Here is a 26,717-nt window from a genome sequence, read left to right as displayed (position 1 = left end):
ATTTGAGTGGCATGTTGGTATATAAGGGTAAAGCTCTTTCTTGTCTCCTGATAGTATTCATAAAAAGGTGAAAATAAAAACTTGGAAAGACTGACAATAAAATTTTATTGCTAGAATGAACTTATTGGTATGGAAACGAAAGTCAGGTGAAAGTTATTTAAAATGAGGAAAAGTAGAACACCAGATCTTAACAAGAACAAGACAATACCTCAAACCTGGCACACAGAGCATGCAAAGCATCCTCAGAACATTGCTAAATAAAATTCAAAATGCAACTAAAGCAATGATGCACAATTTCTTACATTATACTTTAGTTCATACACACACTGATATATATTATGCATTAAATTGATGTGGAATACATTCCTAAATATTCATGCCTGTTTTTCATGAATTCATTCAAGTAAGAAGATTCATTGATTTGCTGAGTTCAGTATTTTTCTAATTTTTTTTTATTGGAGTAAAATATATATAACACAAATTTACCACTTCAGCCATTTTTATGTGTAAAGTTCAGTACACATTAAGTACATTCACATTGTTGCAAACTATTGCCGCTACCCATCTCCAGAAATTTTTCACCTCCCCCAACTGAAATTCTGTGCCTTTTGAACACTGACTTCCCTTTCCCTCCTTCCCTCACACCCTGGAAACCACCATTCTACTTCCAGTCTTGAATTTGACTACTTTAGATACCTCATATAAATGGAATCATACAATTGTTGTCATTTTGTGACTGGCTTGTTTCACTTAGCCTAATTTCCTCATCTTCAGGTTTTTCCATGTCATAGCATGTGTCTTGAGTTCAATGCTCCTGAACTATATTCCATCCCATTTTTCCTAGGAATCCTGGAAATATTCAAGATAGAAGACATACTTTCAACAAAGCTGCAGGTCATGCTTGACATATGTATGTTTTCTGAACTTCCATATGCAACCAATCACATTGATTGATTGTTATTGTATTATTTTACCCCCAAAATATTAATTTCAAAAACAAATTAGATCATATCATTCTTCAACTTAAAATTTGTCTAAAGGATTCTCAATCCTCTTAGACAAGTTGATATTGAAGGCTCTATATGACCTAGCTTTTCCCGCCTTCCCAAAATTTGGCTCTTGGCACTCTTAGAGTCACTCACTTCCTTCTAGCCACCCCTCAGAGCTCCAAGCTCTCACCCATCTCTCAGACTTCACTCTTCTATTTCCTTGGCATGCTCATCCTGCAATTCTGTCTCAATATATCCTTCTCTTTGTTTCTTTACAGAACACCTAGATGTTCTTTTCACCAAAACATTGACTACAATTTCAAATTTCATACTTGTGTGTCTATTTGTTAAAAATATGCATCTCTCACTAGATTGTAGCCTCCATGAACCAGGCACCATGTTGGTTTTGTATACTACCATAAAGCCAGGACTTGACATGGTCCCTGGAACATACTAGGCTCTGTGTGAAGATTGATTAAATGGATGAAGGAGTGAAAATATGTGATAAAGTTGAAGAATATTTTTTCTCTAACATGTACATCTGACCATGAGTAGGTAAAATCACATATAGTTACTGAGAATTCCAGAGTCACTTCAGGCTGCAAATTCCTTTAACTTACTTATTTGAGAAACCAAGAGATGTATACTCTTCATGATCATCCTTAAAGCTATTTATATTCGCAGGCAGTGACTTCCTCCCTATGCAAAGTTGTTACCATTGGAAATCAGGTTTAGAAGCTTCCATTAACTCTCTTTGATGCTTTAAAGTAAAGCTATGAGTAAAATAAATAACCTGGTGCTCAAGGGTAAAAAGAAGAAAAAAGGAAGGGATAGTACAAAAATTTGTATTTTTTTAAAAATCAGATAAAATCAAATTTCTTTTGTTCAAAAAAGGACAATGATTTTGAAGTAAGAGTTTGGTTCTAATCTTGACTCTTAACTACTTTGTGAAATTTAATACATGAATTCTTTGCATTTTGCTGTCTTTAATATGAAATGAAAGAGGTCATTTTTTTCTGAAGCTACCTTTCTGGATTGTTCACATCTTTAAAACAAAAATGGCATTTTATGCACTTGAAAAGGTTTTACAAATAAATTATGATAATGTGTCTGTGTAGACGTGGTTAAGTGCTGACTTCCTATACAATGGTAACACATGTAACATATACATAAAGCAAATCATAATTGCTTTATGGTTAATAGGTAGGCAACATAAAGAAAGAGATTTTTAAAAGAGTAGTATTGTCAAATAATGGAATCCTTACAGGTTTGTTAAAGAGATAAATCCGTCAATTCATTGATTTTGCTGTTGAATTATTCCAGAGAAAATAGCTGAGAGCAATGGCCACATTGTGTTTGACACGCTCTATTTCACAATATAATTCCCAGTTTTTCACTTCTAGTGAGAGTTATGCGAACTGTTTTTCATTAAAACCATGGCATATTTTGATTTTCCACTTCAGTTTTTCCAGGGAGAGAATGTCTCTGAGACCACTGATTTGTGCTGCACTCCCCTTGAGAAGCACCACTATTAATTGGAACAAAAATGTTTGGATAGCAAATGTCACTGAATCTCTCAGGATGTTTCATGCCTCTGCAGCTATGAGAAAACATAAAGCAAGTCATGGCTTGCATTATCTGGATAAGCTAAGGAAACAAGAAGCATCTTAAATTTTGCCCATGTGTTACAAATAGCCTGACCACTTTGACTGAATTCACCAGTTAATAGCATTTACTACATATCTATTGTTTGTCAGGTATTTCACCTAGTTTTAAGGTCACAAAGATGAGCAAAAAAATGGCCCATGTCCCTGTGGGATATATGGTTCACAGAAGAAGAAAGACAATATCAAATCAAAGAATAATCTGATAAGTGGGCTGACAAAAAGTGCGATGTACTGTTGGCGTACCGAAAGGAATAAATGTGCCTTAGGATGTGTGGACTAGTTAGTTATTGCTGTGAAACTAATCGCTCTGATATTTAGTGGCTTAAAACAACTAGCATTTATTTAACTCTCAAATTTGGAAGAAACAGCTAGCAACTGGTCTTGCTCTATGTTGCATATGCTGATATCTGGGGCTTCAGCTGAGAAATTGAGCTGACTCAATTCTGGTCCATGGGCCACTCCATCTTCAGTGTCTTATTCCAGACTTGTTTATATGACAGTCACAGAGGACAAAGACAGAATGCAGAAATGTGAAAGGAGTCTTAAAACCTACACATGGAACTAGCATTATGTCTTGTCTAAAATGTCCTATGAGTCAAAGCAAGTTGCAGGTCCAGCTTAGATTCAAGGGGCAGGAAAATAGAATCTATCTTTTGTAGAAAGAGCTACAAAGACATGTGGCTAAGGGGCACGGTTACAGGGAAGCAGATAATTGTTGCCATTTTTGCAATCTACTATAGCAGTTAAAAAAATGAAGTGATTTTGACCTGTATCTTAAAGTTTACATTAGACGAGAGAAGGACTTTCCTTGATAAGACTAAGGACAGGAATGATTCTGAGTTGAATATATTTTATACATTCTTTCATTTCATTCTCACACCAACATTATTCATACAAAATTAAGATTTTATACCTAAAAAACATAAACTCAGAGAAAGTTACTCAAGAAAAGCTAGACAGATAATAAATGGTGAGTAATAAATTGACCCATATTGGTTTGACTCCAAAGGTGTTACCATTCCAGTTTTACAGCACCCTCTGTTTACAAACAATACAGGAAATCTCCCAAAATGTAGTATAGTCCATGTATTGTGTTCTGAAACTTCTGAGCTTCTTTACTACAAGTAAGCTTCTTTACTCTCCTTTGTATTATATATTTTTAATCACTTATCCATTTGATAGTCACATATTATTTGTTTGTTCATATTATATATTCGTTTACTATTTGCACATGACAGATATATTTGTTGTATTGGGAAAGTTGACTGTTTACATAGAATCTTTCTTTCATTCCTAAAGGAAATTAATTTGTTCATTTACTGTCCCTGTGCCCCATATGACTCAGGGCACATGACTCTCTGTCCTTAGCTGCAGAGCTGTGTCTTTTTTATTCTAAGCCAATCAATGCATGATATTATGATGGTGACTCCCCTCAGTCCAAGGGCAGTCACATGACCTAAATTGAACATGTCTGGCTGAGGTCATGAGCTTTGGAAAGTTACTCGTTGAGTAGGAACAATGACACATGTAGTCATGGTCATAATAAGCATTCATTTTGTGACAAGAAAGGAAACCAGACATACATAATTGCTCCAGATTGCTCCCTTATAGGATGGGCAGATGGCGAAAATAATCTGACACATCTATGATATCACTAAGCTATTGATCTCACCCTCACTCCACTTTGGATTTCCAATTATAAGACATAATGTTTTTATAAAAATTGTGTAGGACAGGGGTTTTGTTTTTTTGTTTTTATTGTTATTATTTGCTATTACTTGCAGACAAGTAAAGATCTGCTGACCTAGATCTAGTAATATAATATAATATATAATATAATATAATATCACGGTATCATAGCCTATTCTCCACCTCCACTCTCACAGTCTTCTTCTGTTTGGGTTCTTAAATTATCCCTGTGCAAAAAAGCTAGACTCTTATTTACTCAATTATTGACCCAAATTCATTTGGGATCCCTGCTTTCTCTTCATCTTACCCAAGGCTTTGATAACTAACTTAAGCTCTTCCTAGAAATTCCACTTCTTACACAGCCTAGACTAGATTTCTCAAGACATGATACAGAGCCCAATGCTTGTACCTAATTAGATTTGGAGGGATAGCAAGAAAGTTGGGATGGGACATTGAAAGAGGTTAGGCTGGTCAAGTAAATTCAGATTAACTTGTGAAGGGCCTTGTTTAACATTCTAATGAATTTCTGAGAGTTTAATATTATTACCATTAATGTGAATACAAAAAGGATCTGACAATGGAAAAAAATTTATGATCCCTGGGAATTCAGGGGAAAAAAGCAATGTTATAACATTGAAGATCTGTCAGTTTGTTTTAAAAATATAACTAGAGATGTTGATGGATATCATCTAGAATGTAGATAATATACAAGTCTGAGATAAGATATTAAGAAAGTAAAATATAGCGGTAAAGATGGAAATAAGGGAAGAGACTGAGTAGTGTTTCTTATTAGTTTCTTATATAATACAAGAACTACATATAAACAAAACAACACATATTGTTTGCCTTAGCTCACATTACATATGTCAAAAGCTATTAAGTCAAATCAAAACTTTCCAAATGATATTCCGTTGGATATGTTAGGTCAAATGAAAAATGAATATAGTTTCGATTCATGATTCACATCCTACAAAAATATTTATCATTATATAAATTGTTATTCAAATAAATGTTCTTCCTGGTATAACAAAGTGGTCTCATTTATTGCCTATGACGTTGTGTTTCATGTATTTGTTTTCTACAATTCAGAATCAAACTGAACATCTAATTACATCATTTTAATAAAGATACAATTTGACATTGTAATTCCAAAAAAAGAAATCCTGATTACTCTGCCTACCATAATGTTGAAATGTTATAATTACTCAATTTAAATTTGATGAATGAATAAAAATGATCCTTCCACTTGTGATCCACAGTAGTCAATAAATGTTCTTATACACCAAACCTCAGACGTATTATATACTTTATAAACCTGGGAAATATTTTTTATCTAAAACAAACTTGCATAAAATTTGTTTTATTATCACAAAAATGTAAGGCAATATAGCTCATAATAATTATATTCATGAAATAGATATAATATTATTAGACTTTTAATGGATAGTATAATCATAAATTTTAAATTATATAGTTAAACTATCCTAGACATTTTTGACTGTTTTAGCTTACTATTACATCAATATATGAATTCAAACTAGGTTTTAAAAATAAACCAACTTGAAAGCAAAACAAAAAATAATAGAATCCTTGGAATCAAGGATTAAAGTGCATAATTTGTTTTTCAATGGTTCCAAATGTCACTATGCTTAACAAATTTGTTTTCACAAGAAAACTTACCTAGAACTCTCTAGTTTAATTAAACCTAACATACACTGATAAAGCATATTCCGGCGTAATACATCATTTTCAGAAATAAGACTTTCACTTTGGGGCAAAGAAAGTAATTAAAAACTTGAAGAATTGATTACAAGTAACTTAAGAAAGTGAAGTTTATTTCCGTGGGAAAGGGACAAATTAAAGGAGAAGCATAATTAGCATAAATCAGTATTTGAATGTATGAACATCTGGGAAGATGTTTAGTCTCAGAGAACTGAAAACTACCACCAGAATGCACAGTCAGCTAAGTCAATGGTTTATTAAATAAATATTTCTTGAACATGTAGTATGTGGAAGTCCATGCCCTACTCCCCTGAGGTTATTTCCTAATTAGAGAGGCAGATACATTTCACTCTCCTGTATAATAAATGCTCTAAAAAATAATGTAAAAAAAAAATGATGGAGCAGTAGTATTGAACAGGCCAGGTCAATGTAACAGACATACAAGAATAGTAAGTGAAGTATTGTAAACATCAAATGGGAGATACCATAACTGACGCAAATGAAAACAGTAAAATAGCTTTGTTTTGCTGACACAATTAAATAATAGAATCAACTTATTATGAAAACTAAATAAGATCCCCTATCAAGGATTATTCAAGCTCAGCTAACACATAAACCTAGAAATTCATTTTGTATATAAATTAGATATATTCTTTATAATATATTCTTATCTGAAAAAAGTACAGCACTTATAGAAAGGATTTTGGAATTAGATATAAATGCACATTTTAATAGCTTAATTGGACCATCTTTAGGGTTAAACTAGTTACTAAAGTTATTCTCAGTCCCCATTGTCTCCTTTAAAAACACAATTTTAGATATAAGCTTATCTCCTCTACTAGGCATTCACTTCAAGAAGATGGCTTCTTAGCTTTAAGTTGACAGTGTGATTATTATTCACTAATAGTCAATGAATGCTTTTGAATATATTCAGGAATGGATAAATGAATGAATGGACAAATAAATTATGGCATTCTGTTCTCTGTGTCAAGGAGAGGGAACGCACGCAACTTCTTGAAGTAGCGCACCATTAATATACCTGTCTGTTCCACTACAATGATACTTCCCTAGCTTTTAAAAGTAAATTGCTTTAGGGGCCCCTGGGTGGCTCAGTCAGTGAAGCGTCCAACTCTTGGTTTTGGCTCAGGTCATGATCTCAAGGTCATGATCTCATCCAGCTCCCTGCTCAGGGGGGGGGTCTGCTTCTCTTTCTCTTCCCCTCTCTCTCCAGGTCATGATCTCAGGGTCTTGGGATCCAGCCCTGCATCAGGCTCCAGACTGGGCATAGAGCCTGCTTGAGATTCTCTCTCTCCCTCTTCCTCTGCCCCTTCCCCTCCCTCTTTCTTAAAAAAATTATGTATAACCCAAGCATTGTTTGACGGCCTTTAAATGGGACAAATTCATCTTGTTGGTGTATTTGTTCTTTTCATTTTTTTATTTAATTTTCTTTTGTCCTAGGAGTTATCTGCCGTTTCTGGGGTTTTATGTCGTAGAGTCATATATTGCTCTAAGCTCTCCTCACTCGTCCTCTCTCTCTCTAAAATAAATAGATAAATATTTTTTTAAAGTAAATTACTTTAAAATTTCCCAAGGAAAGCAAATGGTCAGAATACAACATACACACACACACACACACACATATACATATAGACACATACATACACATGTGTCTTCCAACTTTTCATTTTTAAGGTTGTTCTGGTTGTTCTATGTCCTTTGCTGTCTTAGTTTGCAGGAGCTACTGTAACCAAATGCTACTAAGTAGGTGACTTAAGCAACAGAAATTTATTTTCTTGCAATTCTGAAAGCTGGAAGTCTGAGATCAAGGAATCAGCAGGGTAGTTTCTTCTGAAGCCTCTGTCCTTGGCTTATAGGTGATCATCTTCTTGTAGATTGTGTTTTCACATGGTCTTCTCTTTATGTCTGTCTGTGTCCAAATTTCTCCTGCTTATAAGGATACTGTTAGTACTGGATTAGGGCCCAACATAGTGATCTCATTATAACTTAATTACCTTTTAAAGGACCTACCTTTAAATACACTCACATTCTCAGGTCCTAGGGATTAGGAACTCAACATATAAATTTTGGGAGAACACGATTCATAATACTTGCAGAACCATATACATTTTAGGATAAGTTTTTCATAAAATAAAAAGAAACCAGGGTTTTGTTATGTACTGTATTAAATCTGTATGTCATTTTGGGGAATATTGCCATCTTAACAATATTGTTTTCTGATCCAAAACACAGGATGTGTTTCCATTTAGTTAGATCTGTAATTTCTTTCAATAATAATTTGTAGGGATTTTTTAAAAAAGATTTTATTTATGTATTTATTTATTTGAGAAAGAGAGAGCATGTGTGTAAATGAGGGGAGGGGCAGAGGGAGAGAGAGAGAATTTCAAGCACACTCCGCACTGAGCATGGAGCTGGACATGGGGCTCAATTCCATGACTCTGAGATCACGACCTGAGTGGAAACCACGTGTTGGGTGCTTAACTGACAGAGCCGCCCAGGTACCCCTGATTTGTAGTTTTCAATGTGAAAGTCTTCAGCTTGTTTTGCTATGTTTTCTAAGTAATTTAGTGTTCTTCATGTTATTGTAGCAAATGGTATTGTTTTAATTTCATTTTTGTATTTTTTATTGCTGGTCTATAGAAATACAATCAACTTATTTTTTAAGATTTTATTTATTTATTTGAGAGAGAGAGAGCACACAAGCAGGGGGAGTGGCAGAGGGAGAAGCAGGCTCCCTGTGGAACAGGGAGCCTGATGCAGGGCGTGATGCAGGGCTCAATCCCAGGACCCAGGATCATGACCTGAGTCTAAGGCAGATGCTTAACCAACTGAGCCACCCAGGTGCCTCTACAGTTGATGTTTGTATAGTGATCTTGCATCTTGTAACTTTACTGAGAGCATTTATTTGAGAGCATTTATTAGTTTTAATCTGTGTGCATGTGGGTATGCTTATGTGTTTGTTTTAATGTATTCTTTAGCATTCTCTCTCTCTTTTTCTCTCAATAGATGATAGATAGATAGATAGATAGATAGATAGATAGATAGATAGATGATAGATAGATGATAGATAGATGATAGATAGATAGATAGATGATAGATATAGATGATAGATAAATGATAGATAGATATATCATATTTTTTTTAAGATTTTATTTATTTATTTGAGAGAGAGAGAATGAGAGAGAGAGAGCACATGAGAGGGGGGAGGGTCAGAGGGAGAAGCAGACTCCCTGCCGAGCAGGGAGGCCGATGCGGGACTCGATCCTGGGACTCCAGGATCATGACCTGAGCCGAAGGCAGTCTCTTAACCAATTGAGCCACCCAGGCACCCCTAGATATATCATATTGTACATAAGTGGGAATAGTTTTAATTCTTCCTTTGCAATTTGAATTCCTTTTATTTCACTCTCTTGACTAATTTCCCTGGGTAGAACTTCCACTACACTATTGAAGAAAAATTGTGATAACAAGCATCCTTGTTTTGTTCCTTATCTTAGGGAGAAAATAGTTGGTCTTGAGCCTTTACCCTAAGTGTGAGCTGTGTCAGGGTGATTAGAATCCAGTTTTATTGGCCTGCCTTATTATTTTGGGCAATGTGGGGAAGTGAATTCCAGTATTCCTGAATGCATTTGCTAGAATACAACTCTGCAACACAGAGCTACATGGTATAAAAATTTCTAGTGTCCTATCACTTCCAGATTGGAACTGTGGCCTTAAGACTGAGAGCTATGTGGAGAAGGAGCTCTGTCTAAGCTACGAGCGGAGGGGGCAAGTTGAGGTCAAATGCCACAAACACTTTGCTTTTCTATGATATAGATTTTCCTGAATAAGTACTTTTCCATTTAATGTATGCCCTCAGTGCCATTTCCAGAGACTGTTCATGATTTTCATCTGTTAAATTACTGTTTAGCTGAGACAACTTCAAATAAGCTCTTTACACAATGACTCTGACATTCCCGAGGTTCTTGAAAAATGGTAAGTTTAAATGCCTTTAAACCTGATAAAATTTCACCAGTCTTTTGTAATCTTAAGATCATAAAACTCTTAAAGATATTTAAAAATATACCCAAATGAATTCAAGATACATTTCATGTCTTTTTGTGGTCCAAGATGACAATCTAGAGAATTTCAAATCAGTAGAAATCAACAACCTCTCTGTCTTATTTCCATTTACTAATTTTTATGTTCTTTGTTGTCACAATTTAGTGATAATAAAATAACTGATTATGAAGATTCAGCACAATGTATTCCATCCTCTTCATCTTTATCAATACTGTTGGCTAGCATCTTTGTGTATATATTTCATTACAGATTATGATTTTTAAATATTAACTGTAAGGCAAATTCAATCAATATTCTTTTGATCTAAAATTATTGGCACTTAGCCAATATGCTGTTAATTTAGTCTCTGGGTCTTTGACATGAAGCAATGAAACTTGAAAGCAGTCTTACCTTCTGACATAGCAATGCATTCCAGGCTACTCTGTACCTTTCAATTCCAAATATGATGAATTCACTTCTCCAAAGGGTCATGATATCATGTAGTGGAAAAATGGTAGTATAGAAGAACAAGACTCTGGATGCTTACATGAATCACAGGTTTGAAATTGCTCCTGGGACATTTCAATGGATATAGCCAGAAAAAAAAAGGAATTATTAATTTAATATTATTTAGAAATATCTTACTGACACTTAAAAGAACATGGTTCTCCTTAAAATTCTTGTTTCATTAATTATACTTCTTGTTGTCAATTTTGAAATAGAGGCAAGAAACAGCGTTTGCTTTGGATCTGCTTGTTAAGCAAAATCATTTTTTCATGTTGTAGAAATCCATCATCTAATGTTATTCCAGTGAAAGTCACAGAAGTAAAAGGGGATTTTAAGCAGTTGCAGATTCCAGACAAGAACAAGGAACAAACACTTGAAGAATCTGTGACAAGAATTCCATTCATTTTCTTTTCATTCTTTTCAAATCTTAAATCCTTGCACGAAATGACATCATACAGGCCTTTTTAAGCCTTCCCTATTTGGGATCTTCATCTACTCTACCTGCAGCAGAAACAAGAAAGAGGTGACACGACACAGCAGCAAGGATCTTGAACTTTGATTCCAGATAGATAAAAGTCGACCTTTGGCTTTGCAACTTTTTAACTACATGATCTGGGAAAATTTTTTAAAAGACTTTGCCGGAGTTTCCTTTTTTTTGTGTGTGTGTGTGTGAAAAGAGCCAGATGGTAATTGTTTCTATTAGAGACAGTTGTTATGAGGATTAAATGAGTTCAAGTTTACAAATGTATAATATTAAATAACTTAATATGTACAAAACACAACAGTGCGTAGCACAGATTGTTAAATAAACCCAATATGATCCTTAAAGAATTCTTCTTAATAATGAGAATTGTTAGACCACACTATTTTCCTTCATGATGAGTGACAATCCCTATCCAGTCTTTTTCTGAGTTATTGAAACCTTTCCTGAGAAAATATGACTAACGATATTTACAAATATTAAAAAAAGAAAAACTTGTGCAAAAAGCAAAAGCATGGATAAACTATTTGACAGGAAGTGTTTATCAATCTTAAATATCTATTATTCCTATTGTATAATCATTTAAATAAAAATAATTTATGATTTGGGAAAAGAACACTTTAAAAATCAAATTAAAGGGTGGCTATTTACTCTGAATATTCATATAAAACACATACTGCTTCAAAGGAAGATTTTAGCAGCATAAGAAGTGGTGATTAAGGAGGTTGCTCTTCCTTCTACTTGTCTTTTATAATAAGAATTTGCCTCAATTGTCGTCTCTGATGGAGGCCATACCAGATGTGCTCCTGAGGGTTCTTAAAACATATGAGGTTCCTGGGGGTTAATTTCTGCTTCCATGGAAACTATCCTGGTGTGCCCCAGTTTTAAATGACTTCCTGCAGGCTGACACCTGGACGCATCTGCTCAAAGAAACACCTTTCTTAGGACTGGAGCAACAAACAAAATGAGAAAAAAAGTTTCATGTTTACCCTCTTCTGCATTAAATATACCAGTTAATATTTTCAATTTTTAGGAAATGATTTCTTTGGAATATACTCAGCTGTGATTTTGGGGTTTTTGTTTTGTTTTGTTTTTGTTTTTGTTTTTAGCAATGCTGGTAACTTAGCCATACTGGTAGCTCAAGAACATCTCTCTTGATATGGAAGAGGTGTATTATGCCCACTGATAAAAGAATCATTAATGGGTCATTTGTTCACTAATTAATTTATTTGACAAGCATTTGTTTGACGTGCCAACAGGGTAAGAGGTAATTAAGACCCAGATGCTGACCCCAGGAATCTAGCTATCTGAAAAACAAACCCATAAAAAAGAGATTATTCTAAGATACTCTGGCAAGTGCAATGAGTACTAAGAATACAGGATAATATGTGTTTAGAAGGCATATGTAACTAAGCATGGAGAAGTACTATTCATGGAAACCTCTTTTAGAGCAAGTAAGGAGCCTAAGAAACAAGGTAGTGAGAGGCCAAGCAAGGCATGGAGAAGAGAAACATTGTGGCATCTGGATATATGTAAGATGTGGCAAGTTACTTGGGATTGTGAAAATAAAAATACAAAGGGGGAAATTTAAAAGGTGCCTGAAGATATAGATAATATGGAGAGTCACAGAATTATTACATTGTGGCTCTTAGCCCATATCTTCTAGGGAAGGGGAGCCCCTGAAAGCTTTAGAGCAGAGAAGAAGCATAGTTAGATTTGCATTTTAGGCAAGTCACTTTGATAGCTATGTTGAAAATGGGACATTCAAGAGGACTGAAAGCAGGGATATAGGAAGGTTCTACTATAGGGTTCTAGACGAGAAAACATGAAAGCCTAAAATAACACAATGAAAAAAGGTAGAGGGGGAAAAAGATTAAATATTTGCATGGAAAAAAATTCAAAAGAATTTGATTTGAGGAAAGAACAATTGAGTGGGAGAAGTATTAACTGATGTGGGAAGCAAAGGCAAATGAAAACTTAAATTTCCTTACCACTTACAGTCCATTGACAAGTCCTTGAAATAGGCAGAGTAACCTTCCTCTAGGAACTCAGTTAGCTCGATGTCAATACTTTGTTAAGAGCAAAAGGCAATCTTAGCTTCACATTATCCTGACCCCACAAGATCTTGCAAGTCTACTTTAACATATAAAAACTGCTTTAGAAAATTCCTTTATCTCTATCCCCCCAGATACATGTTGGCAATCATCCCCCAAGCATATGACCCACCGATACACATCTGAAGGGTCTCATGACTAAGGTTTTATTAGACAGTAATAAATGACCTTTTCCCAACAATAGCTAGCCCCCTCAAGGTCCTGGAAATCTTGCTTCCAAAATTCCTTAGAGACTTACACTATCCTTAACACCCTCCCAACTTGGAAGTATATAATGGGCGACTCCTCATGACCCCAGTGTAGCTCTTTCTGCCCACAGGTCCTGTCCCTCTGCTTTAATAAAAACACATTTTGCACTGGAGACGTCTCGAATTCTTTCTTGGCCAATGGCTCCTAACCTCACCACCTTAAACCACATCATCCACTAAGACCCTGTGCTCTATCAGGTCACTAGTGATTCCAACAACTGAGAGAGCCAACATTGGATATGATGACTTCCAGATGTCCTTGGATTACCCATATAGAGATGACCAACAGGAAGCTTTATATCTGAATCTAAAGTGTAGAGGAAACCAGTGAGCTAGACATAAAACTTGGGGTTCTTACACATATTGGCAGTTATTAAATTCAAGCAATAGGTACACTCACCCAGCATAAATGAATACACAAAAACAGCAGTGATCCAAGTGCAAAGTCCAGGGAATGTTGAAATATCCATGCTGTGCCTCCGAATGGATGGAGTCAGTATAAAAGGGAAAAACAGGTCTCAAACTTTTGGTGAAAAAAATATGGAGTAATTGAGAATTCAGTAGCAATGAGAGGGTTTGGGATTATCAAAGTTCATAAATAAGATAGACCATATGCATGAAAATTAGAAGCCTTTCTTCCTCCATCTTTAATCCCAATTCATAGAAGTTACCTATGTTAACGCTATTGTTTTTTGTTAATTCTGGTGAATAGTTTAATGACTAATCTTCTGTATCTTAAATAAAACCTTTAGTCAGGATGTACTAACACACCCCACCCCTATAATAGATTATTAAATTAATCCCTGAGTCTTTCTTTTGAAAATAATATAGTATCTGTATCTTATTCTAAAATTATAGTTAAGCTTCTATTTTTAACTATAAATTGTTTCTAACATTAACAATACATTGCTGTGTTTACAATACTGTGACTATGTAAATATTTATTACTTTTGAATCAAACTGTAGGATTGGATCCACAGTAAAGGAAATGTAAACTTTGAACCTATGTCTGTTCAAAGGAAAATATTACAGACATCTTTAAAATAGAGTGAGTCAGCTTTATTTTATAAGTTGCAGAATGAGTGACACAATTGGCAATTCAATTTTTAACGTATCACTTTTATTATTTCCCCATGCCACATCCCTGCTTTTTAATACTTACTCTGAGTTTATATTTCTTCTAGTTCTATCTGGAAAGGAATTATCCTTTCTTTCTTTCTTTCTTTCTTTTTTTTTTTTTTTGTTAGAATTATCCTTTCTTTTGGTGTTCTGTGCTGCAGTTAATCTGCCAATCTGCTTTCTCCGTTTTAATTACTGTTTTTCCCCCAATTTTCCAGATATCTGGTTCAGCATTTTGTGTCAGACTGGTAAGATTGGATCACTATCCTTGGAGGCCAACACTGTTCTGGGGCCTCCTGTACCACAGAGGTTAGAAAGTCAAAAACAAAACAAAACAAAGAAAAGCCTAAATTTCCTAAATTCCTTTACAATTTGGGTTGTACAAATTATATTAAAAGGGAATTGATGGGGTAGTGAGTAAGGCAAGGGTTAAGGCATAGGCAGGGAGAGATAGGGAGCCCCTGACTTGGCTCTGAAACTATTCCTGGCAGGCAGGAGTGCTAAGTTAGAGTGAACAAGAATTTAGGGAATACAGCAGACCACCTGGCCCTGGATGGCAGAGAGTATTTGTCTTTGGCAGCTACATTGTAATCACAGAAAATGACCAGACCTCAAAGAAGTAAGTCATAAAGAGTGTTGTCAATGGTCCTTGTTCAAACCAAGATGGCGCAAGAATCTCAAGGCCACAAGCTTCCTGGTCAAGTTTTCAATCAAAGGCCATCCCTAAAAACCCTCAGTAGCAACACTGTTGGGACCCCTCTCACTCCGGAGAGCTTCTTCTTTCCTTTCTGCTCTCACCTTCACTTAATGAACTTTCACTTCACTTTACTCTTTGGTGTCCATGAGATATGTTCTTTGACTCGGTGAGACAAGAACCGGCGATCCTGCAACAGTAGGAGAGGTCAGGTGCTCAAGCCATTCTCTTTCTCCTGAGCATGGAAGCAGAGATCCACTTGCTCTAGGGCCCACAGTTCTGGTGGAACCTGACAAGGAAGTAAGTGCCTGTGGTCAGCACACAACAGTGGTCATGCCGATTTCAATAGCAGTTTTGGTAGTCATTATAATGGTGGCCCAACCTAAACCCTGCTTTTCTAGACCTTCCAACATGCTTGTGCTTACTATTTCCCTATATTCAATACTTCTGCTTCAAGATTGTCATACGCTTTTTGTTACCTGCAAATAATTTTGCCTAACACATTCCTTAGTTTATCATTAGAGTAAAAATATAGAAATATGTTACATTTATATGCATGTTAACATATTTGAAAATGGATACAAAATATACTTCATATAAATCTTTTTTCTCTGTGAAACTTTAGAAGTTCTGACATTTAATGAGACCTTGAGAAGGCAAGGAGAAGATATTTGTACCCAGTCTGATATCTAATCTATAAATATTCATATTTTTATTAATGACTGTAAAACAGATTGAACTAAAAGTATACATATTATTATGAACAATTACACCTTACTTTTATGCATCCTTTGCATTAGATGGATTTAACTGTTTCTTTTTTAAAATCTATGTTCTATATATATCTCACTATGAAATAGATGTTAAAGTTGTGCTGGAATTTGACAGGGAAATATTAACCTCATATGCACATATTCTAGAACTAATGGTTTATGCTCTGTTCTAAATTTGACACTTTAGACTATGAAGAACCTTTGTTTCCATTGTCACTTTATTCATCATTTAAATACAGTATCTTGACAGTTGCTGGAGGCATATGCAAGGCCCAGGACTGTCTTGATTAAATGCTAATGAGTAATTTTGCCTAGAAACTTCTGTCAGGATAGACTGGTTTGAAAGGCACATTTTGCTAAAATGTTTCATTGGATACTATCAATCCCTTCTTACAAAAGCATTGTCCACACTTTGCTATAGTCGTTTATTTTTTTCCTTGCTTTTGCAAACATGAAATTCAGCTTTAAGGACTGTAGTTCGATCTGAAAATCTTATCACCTGGAAAGGAAACAAATGAGAGAATCCTCGGGTTGTACCTAACTTCGCAATTAATTTTGAGATAGACAGAAAAACATATTCTGATTAGTTTTAGAAGTAGTAACAAGAAAATTAGGGACACGACAATGGATTTTACAAGAACTTGAAACAGAAGCTATTTCTTGTCAATGACGGTCTCCCGGGCTCAGTGCTTCAGATGCAAGGCTGAACATAACAAGATGATTTAACAGGGTTGGTAAGTTCCAAGTTCATGCAAACACACACAGAAAATAAAGTGGCATCTAAGAAGCTGTTTTCTATCTAAATAAAAATTAAGTCTTTTATATTAAAATTACATTTACTAAGTTTTATGACGTTCCAAATTCTAATTGTATGCTGGGAAGTATTGTTTAAAAATGATATACAGAAAGGGATATCAACTTTCATAGGTGAAGACATTATAAAATCTGTGTCAGATAACTAGAGCCACATTTAACATTTTTTTAAAAGATTTTATTTATTTATTTGACAGAGAGAAACACAGTGAGAGAGGGAACAACAGCAGGGGGAGTGGGAGAGGGAGAAGCAGGCTTCCCACTGAGCAGGGAGCCCGATGCGGGGCTCGATCCAAGGACCCCGGGATCATGACCTGAGCCGAAGGCAGACGCTAAACGACTGAGCCATTCAGGTGCCACCAGGCTAGACCAAGATTAAACAACAAACACCACTGATGAAAGAAATCGAAATTCACGAGCATGAGTCCAAATAAACATTGACTATTTAAACACTACTTTTTTTTATTTTTTTCAAAATTCTTATTATTTTTCAAAAGTATTATTATTTTTTTAAGATTTTATCCATTTACTTGAGAGAGAGAGAGAGAGAGAGCAGGACAGAAAGAAAGCACTAACAGGGGTCAGAGGGAGAGCAGGGGGCTCAATCCTAGCACCCTGAGATCATGACCTGAGCTGATGTTTAACTGACTAAGCCACCCAGGCGCCCCTATTTTTCAAAAGTATTATTATGAATAATAATTATTGTCAAACGGGGGGGAGGGATAAAATATAAATAAAATCTAGAAAACTAACATGAAATTGGTAACATGGTGCTTGCTATTAGATTTTTGGAAGGCATTTTTTAGTCTTTGTTTCTTTTTATTGTTTGAGAAATGTCTACAGACATGTTTTAGTTTTAGACTTTGTCAAATTAGGCATTCAAATTTATTTATTTCTTATTTATTTATTTATTTTAAAGATTTTATGTATTTATTTGACAGAGAGAGACACAGCGAGAGAGGGAATACAAGCAGGGGGAGTGGGAGAGGGAGAAGCAGGCTTCCCGCTGAGCAGGGAGCCCGACGTGGGGCTCGAGCCCAGGACCCTGGAACCATGACCTGAGCTGAAGGCAGACACTTAATGACTGAGCCACCTAGGCACCCATACACTGATTTTATTTTTTTTAATATTTATTTATTTATTTATTTGAGAGAGCGAGAATGAGAGAGAGAGAGAGTACATGAGAGGGGGGAGGGTCAGAGGGAGAAGCAGACCCCCTGCCGAGCAGGGAGCCCGATGCGGGACTCGATCCCGGGACTCCAGGATCATGACCTGAGCCGAAGGCAGACGCTTAACGACTGAGCCACCCAGGCGCCCCCGCATTTAACATTTTTAAAGTTCATTTCTTTCTCAGCTTTGTGTATGGGACCAAGAGTTATTAAATGTGGGGTTGGAGAGCGGCACATAGCAGCTTATCGGAAATGGGATTGCTTATTTAAAGGATAAGCTTTTGCACCAGACTTTGCTTATTTTTTGCAGTGTCTCAGCCTCAAGCTAGTTGTGAATGAAAGAATAGTAGCTGAAGCTGAGTCATCATAATATAGGCCCTTCTGGAATATGTCTATGTCCAAACCAGGATGGCAACAGTCTCCATTCTAAGAACTACAGCAGAAAAATGTAAAAAAGAAAGAAAATGCAGAGTTGGTACTGGAGTGTGTGTGTATGTGTGTGTGTGTGTGTGTGTGTGTGTAAGAAGACAGCGGGTGTGAGGATATCTAAGCAGGTGGAAAAGGGAGGGATGTCTGGGTGATTCCACAATATGCTACTGTGATCAAGCACTCACCAGAAGGCCCTGAATATCCTCACTGTAATGAGACTAAAGCTCTCCTCAGCTCTCATGGTGCATTAATGAGACATAACATTGGTCAAGTAGTCTCAGTCTCAAGAACTAAGATGGAGCTTTTTTGTTTTTTGTCTTCATATGAAAGAATGTAACCATCACTAAAATAAAGGACACTAATCAAGGAGCCTTGTTATTATTAAATACTAGTTAGAAACTGATCAGACACAATTAAATAAGAACACAATGGCATTTTCTTACCAAAATCATGAAAAGACGCCATTTCCAAAATAGCACAATATAAAGGTCACATATCCTCTAAAATAAGAATGCATAATTTAAATATGCCTAGGAGCAGCAGGAACTTGCCCTCTAGCTATATAAACATATTTTCATTCTAATATTTACTCAAGTATCCATTATACATGGTTAATTTTCCATTTGCTTCCCCCCTAACATTGCTCACACCATGCCTGAAAACACTGTGTGGTTCTATTTTGCAGAGTATTTCAGATTTATGAAATTTTTACTTCTGAGAGTAAAGGAAAAAAATTACCAAGAGATGACACTTTTGTATTTTTTTCAGTTTTTATATGCATTTCTATATTAACTTAGTTCCCAAGTAAGTATACTATTAGGTAATAAATACTTTGTGTCAACAATTATTCTAAAAGACTTATATTTCATGTTTCCTTTAATTTTGTGTCAGCGAATAATCTTCTCATCCTATTAGTAAAAAATTTACAAACATAACACCAAGTGAAATTGCAAGTAGTAATATTATGGTGCATGCATGCATTTAAACTGATAGTCAAAGGAAAAATACTCAGCATGAAAAATAAACAATGAGCTAAAAAAGCAATAGAACTGACCTTTATTGTGCATTTACTATGAGCCAGATTCTGTGTGATTCAATTTCCACCAGATTATCCTATTTAAAATCCTCACAGTATTTCTAGGGGATCAGCTTTAATACTCCTGTTTTAAGGGGAGGAAGAAACTGGAAGTTGGAGAATCTGATGTGTCCAGGATCACACAGGTGAAATACAGAACAACAGTGATTACTTCTACTCACCATTATCCGCTTTCTCTGCTCTGGGCTCTGCCAAGATTCCAAACCTTCCTGGAGGTTTACTGGGGCCATGTGACTGTTCTGACTAATGGGTTGTGAGGCAAAGTCTCATGTGTCACTTCTGGTGGGAGTCAGTTAAGAGCCCTTGTGAGTTATCCACAGTTTTGCTCGCCGATGTTGCAGCCCTTGACGTCATGAGGCATCCAGATTCCTGTGCACAGCCCCCAAACAGTGCTGGACATGCAGTGCGAAATCAAATACTTGTTCTGTTAAGCCACTAGAACTTCAGGGTATACTGATTAATGGAACAGTCCAGTCTATCTTGGCAAAAAAAAATATATATATATAGTATATGTATATACATATATATATATATATACATATATATATCTATAGTATATGTATGTATACACACACACACACACACACAGGAAAGTAGTATCTTTTTCTGGTATTATTAAATAGCAAGGAGAAAAAATTATTTTCCAGAGCAAGTATATTTTAAATGAACTGCTGTACATGCTGCAATGAATAATAGGGTACCCGCTAACTTCCTGTGGCCATTTAAGTTTAAATGAATGAAAATGACAAGATTTAAATTTTACTTAACCACATTAGTTACATTGCAATTATTCAGTGTCACATGTGGCTAGTGGTTCCTGTCCAGGATACCAAGAACATTCCCAATATCACAGATGATATGAAACAGTATGAGGGACCGATGCCTTCTTAACTCTGTATATTCTAGATCTACAGAGGTGGTTTCTGAAATTATTCTGAGTCATAAATACTTTAAGAAAAAACTATATACTGTTACTAAAAAGAAAGTCATTTGGGGGGAAATGAAAAAGACAGTCATGGGTTTTCCCTCTGGAAATATCTTTGCCTTTCTGAAAATATAAATATGTGTTTAAAAATTGAGTATCTTGATAGATCTAATTGTAATGGGAAATGTTATAATATACAGAGCCTCCCAAGTAATGTAAAACTACTAAATTAATATTTGTTCTTGTCCATGTACCCATATTCAAATGCACACATTCCACTTCTCTGTCCATAGCATCCTTGATAATAGAATCACTGCATGTAGAAAGAAAAAAAAATTGTAAGCAGACATAACTCTTTTTAATTAAAGTAAAATCTCAGAAGATTTATTTCTTATTACTGCTCCTAAATCAAAGTGTGTGGCATTTTTTCTCATGTGAAAGAAAAGGGGGAATTAAATTGAACCTGAGAAAGGGGTTAACATAAATGGAGAATGAGAAACTTTCTGAGCCAAAGCCAACTAAGGCATAAATATATCTGTAACATTTTAGCACTATTTCATCAAAGATTCAAGCATTTTTTTTAATTTTCTTTTTTTACCAAACTCTCCATCTCAGTAACAAACTAAGAAATAAATTTTAAGAAATTTGTACCTTGAGAAATTCCCCGGAATAAATTTCTCGATGTTCCAGTTTTGCTTCAAGTTTTAGCCCTCTCTATCCTTATCAAGAAAAAATGGACTATTATGAAATCCACTTAAGTAACACCTAGAGAAAAACCAGCAGCTCTTTCCTTCTCAACCCTTGAGAATGGAAAAGAGAAAAAAATGACCACGGGGCCCATGGATTCCATTTTTGTTCTGTAGTCAAATGCACTCTCTTGTACCACACATGGCAGGCTCCAGTCTTGACTCCTGATCAGTGACATACCAAGGGAGAGAGGCCATGGGAGCAATCGTCACTGTCTTGAGGAGCATTTTATCACTGATATTGTTTGAAATTGTCAGTATGTAATGACAATAAAAAGTAGAACCAATTTTAGGTGGATGTTTATGTTTTTATTTTTTATCATGCTGTATGATCTTTTATTAAGTAAAAAGACTTCCAATCATGTCACGTTGGGACCATTCTACCCACTGCTCGGTTTGGCTGCCAGTCTCTTGTCTTTCTCTTCAGCAATAGTGAGGTAGATACCTTTTCCACAGGGAAGAGAATCCATGGTTTGTTTCCTTTGACAATTAAAAAAAAAAAAATGTTGGAGAGCCGGGTGGCAAAGTTGTTGTCATTGGCATCTTTCATGTGAACTACATCAAAAGAACCAGGGTGTCTCTCCCTGTTGGTGATCACACCAATTCTTCCCAGATTAGCACCTCCAGTCACAATAAACAGATTACCATATTTGATAAAATCGGTGATGTTTCCAGTCTCCAAATCAATCTGAATGGTGTCATCCATCTTGATGAGGGGATGAGAATAACAGATGGTGCGAGCATCATGAGTCACCAAATGAGGGATTCCTTTTGTCCCCACAAAGGTCTTTCTCACTTTGTACAACTTCTACTTGGTCTCGTCAGGTGTAATCCAATGAACAGCAAAGCGACCCTTGGTGTCATAGATCAGATGGAAATTCTCCTTGGGCTTGTCAATGCTGATGACATCCATAAAACCAACAGGGTAGGTTATATCAGTTCAGACCTTGCATCAATCTTGATGAAACGTTTCGTACAGAACTTCTTTATTCATCTCCTGTTAAGGCATACTTAAGTCTGTCCCTTAGGAAAATGATGAGAGGGAGATATTCTCTCAGCTTATGGGGACAAGTGGATGGTTGAGGAGCAAACACACTAGTCAGTTTATCTATCATCCAAAACTGTGGAGTTGCTACATGCTTTAGATGCTTCTTGGGACCATGAGCCATGGCTGCACTAGGCAGAAAAAGACTTACTATTTTTTGGGTTGGTTTGGTTTGGTTTATTCTCCACAGAAAATGTGTCCCTTAATGGCCCATATCACTCTTACAGAGCCATACATGTCTTGGTAGCCTCTCAAACTGGTCACATGGACATGCTAGTGACATGAGTCTGGGACTGTGTCTGGTCTACGGTGTGAAGGAAGTCAAATATTTACTTTCCTGTAGCAAATCTGTGCTCCTATGAACATTTAGCAGCATTCTTCTGTTATAGTAGGATTTCTTTTTTCTCAAGTTATACATTGTGGAATAGCCTCTTTCCATTTTTATTTGACTGTCGATTTAGTCTCAAATACCCTATGAAATATTTTAATTTATTATGTCTATTCAATACTTTATTAGTTGTTTGTTGTGTAGCTTTGAATTATCCTAATATTCTTTAGGGCATAATTGGTATAAACCATACCAGCAAAACTTAGGATACATTGTTTTGAATCAATGCCAATTAATTTTAAAGGAATGGATTTTCCAACTTTAAGAAAAATGACTCACAGCAGGCTAAAAGTGAGATAAAAACAAAACTAAACTAAAACCTCTGAAGTCCTAACATTTATCCTGAAGCTATTTAAGAACACCCATGTTAGATAGGTATAGGAAAAAAAATAACTTACTATCCACATTCAAAGAGAATATATGCTGAGATTCAGAAAAGATGGGGTTTTATTCAAGTCAATTGCTTTCTATGAGGAAAAAAAGATTAGAGGAAAAACTAATGATGGAAAATATATAACAGTAATTCACTTTAAAGTGAAAAGGTCAGGGGTAAAAATGTTCACTTATTTTCCATTAAATACCAGATATCAAACTGACTGCCAATGAGATCAAATATCTCATAATTTTCTTCTGCCTTTGCTACAGCTTTCCCATTGTCTCCAAACCATTTCAGATTCACCATAGCAGTTTCTAATCTAATGGTGCTAAACACAGAGAAAAGTTCAGTCAAAGCAAAAACACAGATGGAAGTACAGACTGATTGATAAACTCATTGAATAAAAGAGAATGACTCAAACAACGTCATGTTGCCTTCTTTGATGATGGAAAAGATGGGTACAGTGATTACACAACATGGCACGATGAACAAATGATCAAAAGATAAGCAATCATCCTCTTCCAAATCTCAAGCTTCCTTTCCCCTCTCTTTCTATTACTCTGTCAGGAATTCCCAGTCCTATTAACTATAACACTTTTATACAATATAGAAATTTCTATGAGCTTTTTTTTTTTTTAAATCTCAAGACTTTTTTTGGGATTCAACTCAAAGGAGCTATAAACTCCAACCCTGTAGGTCTAAAAGAGAAGTAAATGAGCATTGCTGAGTTAAATTTTTTTTTATTTTAATTTTGAGAGATTATTGCAGACGTAATTAGTGGCACTTGGAAGGATTTTGGTCAATTTTAACTTGGAATTTAACATAATATTTGCAAATGTCCGGTGGGTTGTGCCTAATGCTGAGCTGCATTTATCAAAGTAGTGAAATAGTGTTACTGAGTATATATCAAAACAGGTAACAGGAGAAACTGATCAGCAGTGATGGGGAGAATAAAGGCCATGGAATCAGAGAGAGCTAACCCTGACTTCTACTTTTGTAGATTATAAGTGTGGTGGGATGTTGTTACATTTAACTTATCCAGATCTTTATTTTAGGATCTATATAAAGTGAAGACATGTCACTACATGTTTCATGGGATTCTACTGAGGACTTAACTTATTAATGTACAAAAGTGCTTCTTACAGGTTTCTGAAACGTTTTAGGGGTCTACAAAGGTCTAACGTATTTTTAATCATGGGTTTTAAATTGTATGATCTTGAAAAAATCAGTGTCAAAATATTCTGTATCAGCTAGATGTAAACTTCATAAACAAACATGGCCATGTGTTTTTGTATTTATTTGCTTTTGTGTATGAACTTGTCTGTAACAAGTAAAAGTAAAATCATACAATGGTTCAGATTCAAGCAAAGATTTCACTGTGATTTAAAGAGAGGGAAAAAGTGAAAGAGGTAGAAGATATGTTATCCTAAAGTGCAAACTAGTATAAACATAGAACTAAAACAAACTGAACAAACAAACAAACAAACAAACAAAAAACCAGGCCACAAAACCTTTATATTTCCAGTAGAATATTATCTAACTATGGTCCTTTTACTTACTAGCTTGTAATTGTTCTTTAGAACTGGTATTAATTTAAAATCATCATATTTGACGGGTGCATTATTGAATTAAGTGGTCCTGCAAGATATGGGGAACTGATAAAAAACTAATTTTGTAAAGGATCTATATTCGTAGCAATGATAGAAACATCTCAAAGGGGAATATATTATGTTCTGAATAACAATGATCAAGGAAAGAAGTAAAATTCAAAAGATGCATTCTACTGCCAAACCCAACATCAACATTACAATTTCAATAAATCAACAGTACATATCACATAAATGTAATGGCGCTAATTCAAATTTTATTGAGAATGTGATTTTGTTTATAATTAATGCATTTGTTTGGTTTTACATGTGGTTACGGACCTTAAGCCTAAGAAGCTTTTTATCTGTTTTATTTTGTGTCAATGTATATTTCATTGTATAAAAATTTAACTTAATAATTATCAGGATTCTGGTATACAGAAAAATCACTTTCTAATAACCAATAATTGAAGCAACCACACAAACTCATAATTGATTTTTAGCTCATTAAAAAACTATGTAATACAAAGATTTTAATTGTGCATGTCTGTTAGTTTTTGCTTAAATTGGTAAGATTGATCTCTCTTTCAGTAATGTTTTCTCACCCTACATTTCTGTGGTATATAGACCATTTTTATGTCAAGGATTCCAAACCCACAGGATAGAAAAATCTAGAGTTGAGTAAAACAAACAAGAAAATGAAGGATTTTTTTTTAGAATAAAAAATAAACATTTATAACATCTTACCTTTTGAATAATTCAGAAGAGGAGCAAAAGGATATTGCATAAAATAATATTTTTATTGCATATTCTGCTTGTAAGAAGACAAAGCGACAGGGCTTTGTTTTGCAATTGTAGTATGAAATCACATATAATTGATGGGTGGCTCAGTTGGTTGGGCGACTGCCTTCGGCTCAGGTCGTGATCCTGGAGTCCCGGAATTGAGTCCCGCATCGGGCTCTCTGCTCGGCAGGGAGTCTGCTTCTCCCTCTGACCCTCCTCCCTCTCATTCTCTCTGTCTCAAATAAATAAATAAAATCTTTTTTTTAAAAAAAAAAAAAAGGAAAGATGTATATTGACAGGAAAAATGAAGATTCTGAGAGAAAAAAAGAAAGGTGTTGGAAACAGAGAGCAGACGATGTGTCAAAATTTGCTGATAAGAAGGAATTAGAGGAGAGAGATAGTGGCACGTGGGTGGATGGAAGCTAGGAGGGAAGCCAGGCCAAAAGGGGAGGAAGAGATCATTCATTCATTCATTCATTCATTCAGTTAGTCAGGTACCAAATGAAACAAATACTCCTTTACCAAGAACATACTGAGTTCTGGTTATGTGCCAGGCTCTGAGTTAGAATCTGAGTATGTAGGAGGGAATAAAATGAACACTTTACTCACAGCCTAGTACAAGAGATAACCAAATGAACAAAGTTAAACGTATCATTAATTTTACTCATTGTAAAAAAAAAAAGAACATAAATTTTCTTGTAACTCCTGCTTACTTAAGACACGATTGTGCCATCAGACAAGAAAGAATATACAGAAATCTATGCCTTAATAGTTTGTCTAAATTTATCCCATAACCACACAGGATAATATTAATCTTCACATTCACATCATTTTTTTTTAGCTTGTTTTCAGTTTGGGGCAGAAACAAATGGGTTAATGATTTAATTGTAGGTACACTGTATTTCACATGCTGATATTCCCTTGCATTGTCCTTTGAATCATTCATTAATTGCAAAACAGAGCATTATGCACAGAGCAAAGAATGACTGCCTTTATTTTAAAATGTCAAAACCCATAATTGAACTGCAATTTTATTTTTGTCTTTGAGACTGCTAATTCATGCCAACATTTCTAAAAATCTTATTAGGGATTAGTAATAATTTAGTTTTTGTGGTCATTTTTTAAATCAAATTAAATAAAGCATTATGATTTAGCTCGACCTTTGTGGAAATGTTATCCAGTAAAAGACTTAGGATGCACAATGTGAATGTACAGTTTACCCTTGTACAACACAGGGGTGAGGAACATGGCTCCTCTCTGCAGTCAGAAATCTGCATATAACTTCTGATTCTCCAAAAT

At 35.3% G+C, this 26,717-nt stretch overlaps 1 pseudogene; it reads right to left on the bottom strand.

The window, feature by feature from the left end:
• Positions 1–21,620: 21,620 nt before the first annotated feature.
• LOC118018869 lies at positions 21,621–22,881 on the bottom strand (annotated as a pseudogene).
• Between the last annotated feature and the right edge of the window lie 3,836 nt (positions 22,882–26,717).

This window comes from Mirounga leonina, unplaced genomic scaffold (genome assembly GCF_011800145.1).
Source record: "Mirounga leonina isolate KUSES-001 unplaced genomic scaffold, KU_Mleo_1.0 Mir_172, whole genome shotgun sequence".
NCBI lineage: Eukaryota > Metazoa > Chordata > Mammalia > Carnivora > Phocidae > Mirounga > Mirounga leonina.
Note: the sequence above shows the minus strand (reverse complement) of the source record. Positions and strands in the feature narration are given on the sequence as shown.